Genomic DNA, 8,738 nt, shown 5'->3' with positions numbered 1-8,738 from the left:
ACTCTGCACTTAGCAGTGCCCTTGACTGAGCAGAAGGCCTTGCAAATTAGCCTTCAAAAGAAAAATGCACACTCAGACGGTACACAAATTCAGTCATCATTGATTTTCCTTATAAAAAGCTAGTTTTAATAGCTTCTCAGGTATATCATGTGACTTCCAAACTGATGGGGTATCAGTTATAGGATATTGGGATCCTGAGATATCCTTACCGTGAATGCAAAGAATTAGGTCTTAAATCTTCAGTTTGTTGTGTTATGTTTTTTTTTAAAAATCAAGTGCAATTTAAATACCTCACTAATAAAAGGTCCATTGGTGTCCATACCTTGAGTACCATTTACTGCTGCCTCTGTGGCTGTCAGGGAGGCTTAGATTTTATCTGTCTGCATGCTCTGCCTTGTGCTCGTTCTAACGAGAGTACAGGTCACAAATAGGGCTGTTTCTGAAGACTGCACACTTACAGGAGGGAAGGAGGGAGCCCAGACGGGGTGCTTGGTAACCCGGAGGATGCTGCCCTCTTGTGGTTTTGAACACACAAACCTCTAGGGCAGTGGTTCTCAAACTTTTTGAAGTCGGGGTGCATTTAAAATCCTACAAATAATTGTAGGCACACTATATACAAATTTCTGAGAAATATGTTATAATAATTCAGATATTAAAGAAAAAATATAAAGTTCAGGCATGCTTTTATGGTAAGTAAATGAAATAAATACAACAAAATTAAATTTATTCTGACATTATAAAACACTTTTATGTTAGTTTTTGAGTTATGCTTTTTAGAATTTGTTAAAAAGGGGTTAAAAAACGACAAAAAGTTATCTTTATATATATATAGATACATTCTTTTTTTTTTTTTTCCAAAAGGTAAATTTCTGTGTATTCACGCCTAATCTTTAAAAGTCGTGTAAACAATTTTTCTCCCTTCCTCCATCATTTGCACAATTTTTGTCAAGGCCAAACGTAATTTAAAATGAGGTAGGTAGTTTCTCTCTATTCGTGCCTTCGTCTTTGTGGTGACTGTTGAGGCCTGTACTAGTCTCCCATTTACGGGAGTGCCAAGGGTGGGCACCACTGACGGGTGGAGCTTCTCAGTTAGCTATTTTCTCAATCTCGTCCAAATCATCCGTGTCCAGTCTCTTTTCTTATTAAAATGCTCCTGGATTCTGTTGAGGATGTTCACTGCCAGGCCCCTCTTGCCAAAGCGGCCAGTGCGCCCGATCCGGTGCAGGTAGGTCTCGTTGTCCGGGTTCCCATCCTTGTCCACAGGAAGGTCAAAGTTGATGACAACAGACACCTGTTCGACATCGATACCATGGGCACACACGTTGGTGGTCACCAGAACCTTCTCTTTGCCCTCTCAGAAGCGCTCAATCACCGCAGCCCTCTGTTCCACCGTCATCTCACCACTCAGCAGAGCCACCTGGTGGCCTTCTTTTGAGAGCTCTGCTGCCGGCCAACTGGCCGTTTTGCTGGTATGGCAGAAGATCATGGCTTGAGCAATGGTGATGGCCCCATAGAGGTTACACAAGGCCTGGAACTTCGTCTCTGTTATTCCACAGGACGTAATACTGCTTAATGGTGTCCAATGTCTCCTCCTCATGCTTCAGTTTGATAATGTTTGGGTCTGGGACCACTTTCTGGGCAAATTTCCATCCAGAGTCTTCAAAGGTGGCAGAGAAAAGCAGCATCTGGCAGTTCCTGGGCAGCATCCTTTGGATGCGGATGCTCTGATCTTGGTAGCCCTGAGTAGCTATCATCACGTCAGCCTCATCTAGAACAAACACCTTGATCTTCTTGGGGTCAATGAACTTGAGCTTGGCACACCAGTCTAAGACATTCCCAGGGGTGTCAGTGACAATGTGCTCACTGATCTTCTGACCTCTGTCCAATTTATTGCCTCGAACAGCATAAGCAAGCTTTAGTTCTGGATGAGATTTGCCCATTTGTTCAATCACTTTTCCTGTTTGAAGCGCCAACTCGTGTTGGGGAGAGGCACAGGCACTGGGGGTATCTCTCTGCTGGTTCCACTCGGCTGAGCATGGCCAGGACGAAGGCAGCTACTTTACCAGTACCAGACTGAGACTGGGCACTCAGGTTCTGTGGGCGTTCAGCAAGCATCATAGGCAATGCGTTCTCTTGTATCTTGGACGGCCGGTTGAAGCCCATGGCATAGACTCCCAGGAGAAGCTGTTGTTTCCTAATAAGAAATGTTCCTGATATCCAGAAATCACCTGTCAGCCAATATTTTATTGAAAGTTAGCCGAAGCTCTTCGAAGGACTTCACTGAGTAGAGAGGGGACTTTGGATCTCGCTGCAGGACTTCCACTTGGTTTGTGTTAATCGACGAGGTTGCTTCTGATCAGCTTGTTGAGTAAGGACAGGGCAGCTCTGTCCTCATTGGTATCTGGTTTAACTTTCTCTTCCTTGATCTGCAAATTACTGATCGACTACAATGGTCCCTCATCTAGCGTGGGGGTTAGGTTCCAGAACCCCCTGCGATAGGTCACGGAGTAGCCTATAGAGATACATTCTTAGTAAGATTTAGTAAATTCGGCAGGTCCCGGTGTGAATGTGTTAAGTGTTTTCATTCTTGTGTTTATGAGAAACATGAGCCCAATGTGTCCTAGCGATTTCTTCAATGTTTGGGCATATATTTGAAAAGCAAACTCTCATTTCTTCGTCAATACATTGAAGAATTCCTCTTTTTACTCTTAACTCTGTTGAGTGCAGAAAACCCCCACCATACATATCATCTTACCTTTACACCAAACAAAGGATAGAAGAAACTTGCCTCCAGTCTTTCTGGGGAACATGGGGGGTAGTGTAAACAATCCAGCGCCACAGTTTAACAGCCTTTTGCAACCTAATCAGGGAAGTGAGGTGGGGGGTTGGGCAGACTGTCAGCTTACAGCCAATTCCCCACACCTCTGTCCCCCCAAAACCCTGTTGGTATTTTGGTCCCCAACAGGCACATATTTCTCTGGAATACCATAGGGCGCACCTGGAAATCTTCTAGGGCTCACCAGTGCACCCTGGGGCACACTTTGAGAACCACTGCTCTAGAGTGTCAGCCATGGCCCAGCCACTGGTCTGAGGCACAAGCTCGTGCTGGGACCAGGAAATCTGCGATGCTAGTTTTAACAAATGATGAGTTTGTTTTTTTGTGAAATGGGGATAACAACTCAGGTTATAAGGACCAGTGGTCTCCCTATAGGTGAAAATTGATCAGTGAACAAAAAGGTGCTAGAAGGAAGAGGTGAAAAAATGCAGACTATTCTTTCTCCAACAGAAGGCCTTGCAAATTAGCCTTCAAAAGAAAAATGCACTCTCAGACGGTACACAAATTCAGTCATCATTGATTTTCCTTATAAAAAGCTAGTTTTAATAGCTTCTCAGGTATATCATGTGACTTCCAAACTGATGGGGTATCAGTTATAGGATATTGGGATCCTGAGATATCCTTACCGTGAATGCAAAGAATTAGGTCTTAAATCTTCAGTTTGTTGTGTTATGTTTTTTTAAAAAAATCAAGTGCAATTTAAATACCTCACTAATAAAAGGTCCATTGGTGTCCATACCTTGAGTACCATTTACTGCTGCCTCTGTGGCTGTCAGGGAGGCTTAGATTTTATCTGTCTGCATGCTCTGCCTTGTGCTTGTTCTAACGAGAGTACAGGTCACAAATAGGGCTGTTTCTGAAGACTGCACACTTACAGGAGGGAAGGAGGGAGCCCAGACCGGGTGCTTGGTAACCCGGAGGATGCTGCCCTCTTGTGGTTTTGAACACACAAACCTCTAGGGCAGTGGTTTTCAAACTTTTTGAAGCCGGTGTGCATTTAAAATCCTACAAATAATTGTAGGCGCACTATATACAAATTTCTGAGAAATATGTTATAATAATTCAGATATTAAAAAATATAAAGTTCAAGCATGCTTTTATGGTAAGTAAATGAAATAAATACAACAAAATTAAATTTATTCTGACATTATAAAACACTTTTATGTTACATTTTTTGAGTTAGCTTTTTAGAATTTGTTAAAAAGGGGTTAAAAAACGACAAAAAGTTATCTTTTTATATATATAGATACATTCTTTTTTTTTTTTTCCGAAAAGGTAAATTTCTGTGTATTCACGCCTAATCTTTAAAAGACGTGTAAACACTTTTTCTCCCTTCCTCCATCATTTGCACAATTTTTGTCAAGGCCAAACGTAATTTAAAATGAGGTAGGTAGTTTCTCTCTATTCGTGCCTTCGTCTTTGTGGCGACTGTTGAGGCCTGTACTAGTCTCCCATTTACGGGAGTGCCAAGGGTGGGCACCACTGATGGGTGGAGCTTCTCAGTTAGCTATTTTCTCAATCTCGACCAAATCATCCGTGTCCAGTCTCTCTCTTTTCTTATTAAAATGCTCCTGGATTCTGTTGAGGATGTTCATGCTGTGCTTGCTGTCGACCACGTTCACTGCCAGGCCCCTCTTGCCAAAGCGGCCAGTGCGCCCGATCCGGTGCAGGTAGGTCTCGTTGTCCGGGTTCCCATCCTTGTCCACAGGAAGGTCAAAGTTGATGACAACAGACACCTGTTCGACATCGATACCATAGGCACACACGTTGGTGGTCACCAGAACCTTCTCTTTGCCCTCTCAGAAGCGCTCAATCACCGCAGCCCTCTGCTCCACCGTCATCTCACCACTCAGCAGAGCCACCTGGTGGCCTTCTTTTGAGAGCTCTGGTGCCGGCCAACTGGCCGTTTTGCAGGTATGGCAGAAGATCATGGCTTGAGCAATGGTGATGGCCCCATAGAGGTTACACAAGGCCTGGAACTTCTCGTCTCTGTTATTGCACAGGACGTAATACTTACTGCTTGATGGTGTCCAATGTCTCCTCCTCATGCTTCAGTTTGATCATGTTTGGGTCTGGGACCACTTTCTGGGCAAATTTCCATCCAGAGTCTTCAAAGGTGGCAGAGAAAAGCAGCATCTGGCAGTTCCTGGGCAGCATCCTTTGGATGCGGATGCTCTGATCTTGGTAGCCCTGAGTAGCTATCATCACGTCAGCCTCATCTAGAACAAACACCTTGATCTTCTTGGGGTCAATGAACTTGAGCTTGGCACACCAGTCTAAGACAGTCCCAGGGGTGCCAGTGACAATGTGCTCACTGATCTTCTGACCTCTGTCCAATTTATTGCCTCGAACAGCATAAGCAAGCTTTAGTTCTGGATGAGATTTGCCCATCTGCTCAATCACTTTTCCTGTTTGAAGCGCCAACTCATATGTTGGGGAGAGGCACAGGCACTGGGGGTATCGCTCTGCTGGTTCCACTCGGCTGAGCATGGCCAGGACGAAGGCAGCTGCTTTACCAGTACCAGACTGAGACTGGGCAGTCAGGTTCTGTGGGGGTTCAGCAAGCATCATAGGCAATGCGTTCTCTTGTATCTTGGACGGCCGGTTGAAGCCCATGGCATAGACTCCCAGGAGAAGCTGTTGTTTCCTAATAAGAAATGTTCCTGATATCCAGAAATCACCTGTCAGCCAATATTTTATTGAAAGTTAGCCGAAGCTCTTCGAAGGACTTCACTGAGTAGAGAGGGGACTTTGGATCTCGCTGCAGGACTTCCACTTGGTTTGTGTTAATCGACCAGGTTGCTTCTGATCAGCTTGTTGAGTAAGGACTGGGCAGCTCTGTCCTCATTGGTATCTGGTTTAACTTTCTCTTCCTTGATCTGCAAATTACTGATCGACTACAATGGTCCCTCATCTAGCGTGGGGGTTAGGTTCCAGAACCCCCTGCGATAGGTCACGGAGTAGCCTATAGAGATACATTCTTAGTAAGATTTAGTAAATTCGGCAGGTCCCGGTGTGAATGTGTTAAGTGTTTTCATTCTTGTGTTTATGAGAAACATGAGCCCAATGTGTCCTAGCGATTTCTTCAATGTTTGGGCATATATTTGAAAAGCAAACTCTCATTTCCTCGTCAATACATTGAAGAATTCCTCTTTTTACTCTTAATTGTGTTGAGTGCAGAAAACCCCCACCATACATATCATCTTAACTTTACACCAAACAAAGGATAGAAGAAACTTGCCTCCAGTCTTTCTGGGGAACATGGGGGGTAGTGTAAACAATCCAGCGCCACAGTTTAACAGCCTTTTGCAACCTAATCAGGCAAGTGAGGTGGGGGATGGGCAGACTGTCAGCTTACAGCCAATTCCCCACACCTCTGTCCCCCCAAAACCCTGTTGGTATTTTGGTCCCCAACAGGCACATATTTCTCTGGAATACCATAGGGCGCACCTGGAAATCTTCTAGGGCTCACCAGTGCACCCTGGGGCACACTTTGAGAACCATTGCTCTAGAGTGTCAGCCATGGCCCAGCCACTGGTCTGAGGCACAAGCTCGTGCTGGGACCAGGAAATCTGCGATTCTAGTTTTAACAAATGATGAGTTTGTTTTTTTTGTGAAATGGGGATAACAACTCAGGTTATAAGGACCAGTGGTCTCCGTATAAGTGAAAATTGATCAGTGAACTAAAAGGTGGTAGAAGGAAGAGGTGAAAAAATGCAGACTATTTTTTCTCCCCACCATGTTTTTGAATTTGAAAAATTCCCATGTGTGTACATGGTAAAAAGGTCAAAGTACAAGGATATAACTTGAAATGGAAGTCTTCCTTCTGTGCCTTCCTCACATTTCCTTCCTAAGAGGCAAAAGCCCTCCTGATAAAGCCACTTAGGCCTTCTTCCAGAGTTGACTCCTTGCATACTCAGCGTAATTGTGTTTTACAGTGTGGTATGTCCCTCCCTTTTTATCGGGTGGAGACGCTCCATGCTTACCCATCCCTTGCCCCCTTTGTTTGGCTATGGGACGGCTTGTAGCTAACCGTGGCTGCAGTGAACATCCTTTGTGTGTCTATGTGGTTTTTTTCTGGAGGCTAACCTCTTAGAAGTTGAATTGTTGGATCAAAAGGTACGTGAATTTTTATTTAGATATTGACAAATTAACCTTTTGAGCTCAATTTATACTTTTAACCTATGAGAGTGCTTGTTTAAGGTATTTTTACCAACCCCATATTAATATTTAGTTTCTGTTTACCTGATACATGAAAACTGCAACTTATTTTTGTTTTTTTTTATGCAGGACAGTGAACAACTGCCTTTTTCAAAAGCCATCTGTATTATGTCCTTATCTGGTGTTCTAGGGTGTCAGTCTTTTCTAACTGATTTGCAAGAGTGTGTTTTAAATGAGGCAAATTAGCATTTGAGGTATGGCAAATATTTTTTCAACTTTGTTTTTCCTTTACATAAATTTTGCATTTTATATATTATATTTGCCAGCATTTTCTCCTAAAGCTTCTGAGATTTGAAGTTTTTCCTGACTTTGAGATTAAAAAAAAATCCACGTTTTCTGCTATTCTGTGCTTTCCATTTTTACACCTACATATTTGAACCATTCAAAATGTATTTTAATAATAGACTGCTATCTTATCCCAAAGTAAATAATGAAATTACTTTCCCACTGACTTAAAATGCTATTTTCTCATGATCTGAATTTATGAATGAACTTAAGATTTTTGTCTCATATTTTTAATTACTTAAGTTTTATGATAAAAGAGCTATTCTGCTATGACTAGTTTTTTTGAATTTTCCTTCGTATGCTTGCCTGCTTATTTTCTGTCACCTTTGGGAGCATATTGACGACTTCTAAACAGTTTGATAGCATTTCCGAGATTACATTAAATACAGATTAATGTAGGAAGAACTGACATTTGTGATTCCTGTTATCCAAGGACAGGAGTACATAAGTTTGCTACATAAATCTTGTCATTGCCGGCATTGTAAATGGACTTTATTTTTACCCTCAGATGATTGTTTGAACATAGAAAAGCTCTTAATTTCCTGCATAGTTGTGCACCCAGTTGCCTTGCTGAAGACGTTTACCCAGTGGTTCTCATGCCCGAGCCTGTATCAGAATCATCTAGCGGCTTCTTCATGCAGATGGGGGGGTTCCACTCTTTTTTTTTTTTTTTACAGAGGCATTGATAGGAACAGACAGACAGGAATGGAGAGAGATGAGAAGCATCAATCATCAGTTTCTCGTTGCGCGTTGCGACTTCTTAGTTGTTCATTGATTGCTTTCTCACATGTGCCTTGACCATGGGCCTTCAGCAGACCGAGTAACCCCCTGCTGGAGCCAGCGACCTTGGGTCTAAGCTGGTGAGCTCTTTGCTCAAGCCAGATGAGCCCGCACTCAAGCTGGTGACCTCGGGTTCGAACCTGGGTCCTTCTGCATCCCAGTCCGACGCTCTATCCACTGGTTCCACTCTTAGCGTTCGATTCCATGGGTCTGGGAGGGAAGGACCCAAGAATTTACATTTCTAATAAAATCTCCAGGTCATGTTGTCGTCTCTGTTCCTGGGACCTCACATTGAGAACCATGGTTGTTCATTGTTCTTGATTGTTTATGAAATCTGGGAGTTTGTAGGTGTTATGATTTTTTTGATCTAAAATCTTTATTTTGCCTTCATTTTTTTTTAATATTTTATTTATTGATTTTTAGAGAGAGAGGAGAGAGAGAGAGAGAGAGAGAGAGAGAGAGAGAGAGAAGGGGGAGGAGCAGGAAGCATCAACTCCCATATGTGCCTTGACCAGGCAAGCCCAGGGTTTCGAACCGGCAACCTCAGTGTTCCAGGTCGACGCTTTATCCACTGCGCCACCACAGGTCAGGCTTGCCTTCATTTTTGAAGGATTGT

The 8,738-nt window shown here is 43.2% G+C and overlaps 2 pseudogenes; both read right to left on the bottom strand.

Annotated features, from left to right (window-relative positions):
• Positions 1 to 450: 450 nt before the first annotated feature.
• Positions 451 to 2,309, bottom strand: LOC136380800 (ATP-dependent RNA helicase DDX19A pseudogene; annotated as a pseudogene).
• A 1,478-nt stretch (positions 2,310 to 3,787) lies between these two features.
• On the bottom strand, positions 3,788 to 7,953 carry LOC136381026 (ATP-dependent RNA helicase DDX19A pseudogene; annotated as a pseudogene).
• Positions 7,954 to 8,738: the final 785 nt, after the last annotated feature.

This window comes from Saccopteryx leptura, chromosome 9 (genome assembly GCF_036850995.1).
Source record: "Saccopteryx leptura isolate mSacLep1 chromosome 9, mSacLep1_pri_phased_curated, whole genome shotgun sequence".
Lineage (NCBI taxonomy): Eukaryota > Metazoa > Chordata > Mammalia > Chiroptera > Emballonuridae > Saccopteryx > Saccopteryx leptura.
This window is presented reverse-complemented; position numbering and strand designations above follow the sequence as displayed.